Source organism: Equus caballus, chromosome 27 (genome assembly GCF_041296265.1).
Source record: "Equus caballus isolate H_3958 breed thoroughbred chromosome 27, TB-T2T, whole genome shotgun sequence".
Classification (NCBI taxonomy): domain Eukaryota; kingdom Metazoa; phylum Chordata; class Mammalia; order Perissodactyla; family Equidae; genus Equus; species Equus caballus.
In genome coordinates this window covers 42,354,834-42,355,149 of record NC_091710.1, presented here as the reverse complement: position 1 = coordinate 42,355,149, position 316 = coordinate 42,354,834, and positions in this window count along the sequence as shown.

The following is a 316-nucleotide window of genomic DNA, read 5'->3' as shown; positions in this document are numbered from 1 at the left end:
CATATGATTTGATCTCCATTTAGATCTGTGTTTCTGAGAAGAATACAATGTTTAGAAATTTTATAAAATCTTGAAGTGTATTCTCTTGTTAGAAAGCTTTTACTCCTAATGTTCAAAAGTGCAGGGCTGGAGAACAGGGGTGGAGCTGGGGGCTAAAAGGGTAGAAAGTGCACAGCAAATTCTTAACTTGCTGTTTCTTCTTGCAAGTATTTGAAAATTGGATTGAGAGCTATCCAAGTGTCATAGCCTGTTAAAGCATTCTTAACATCCAAGATAAATTTGGATCCATTCGTGCTGCGTAGATTCATGTAGCCAC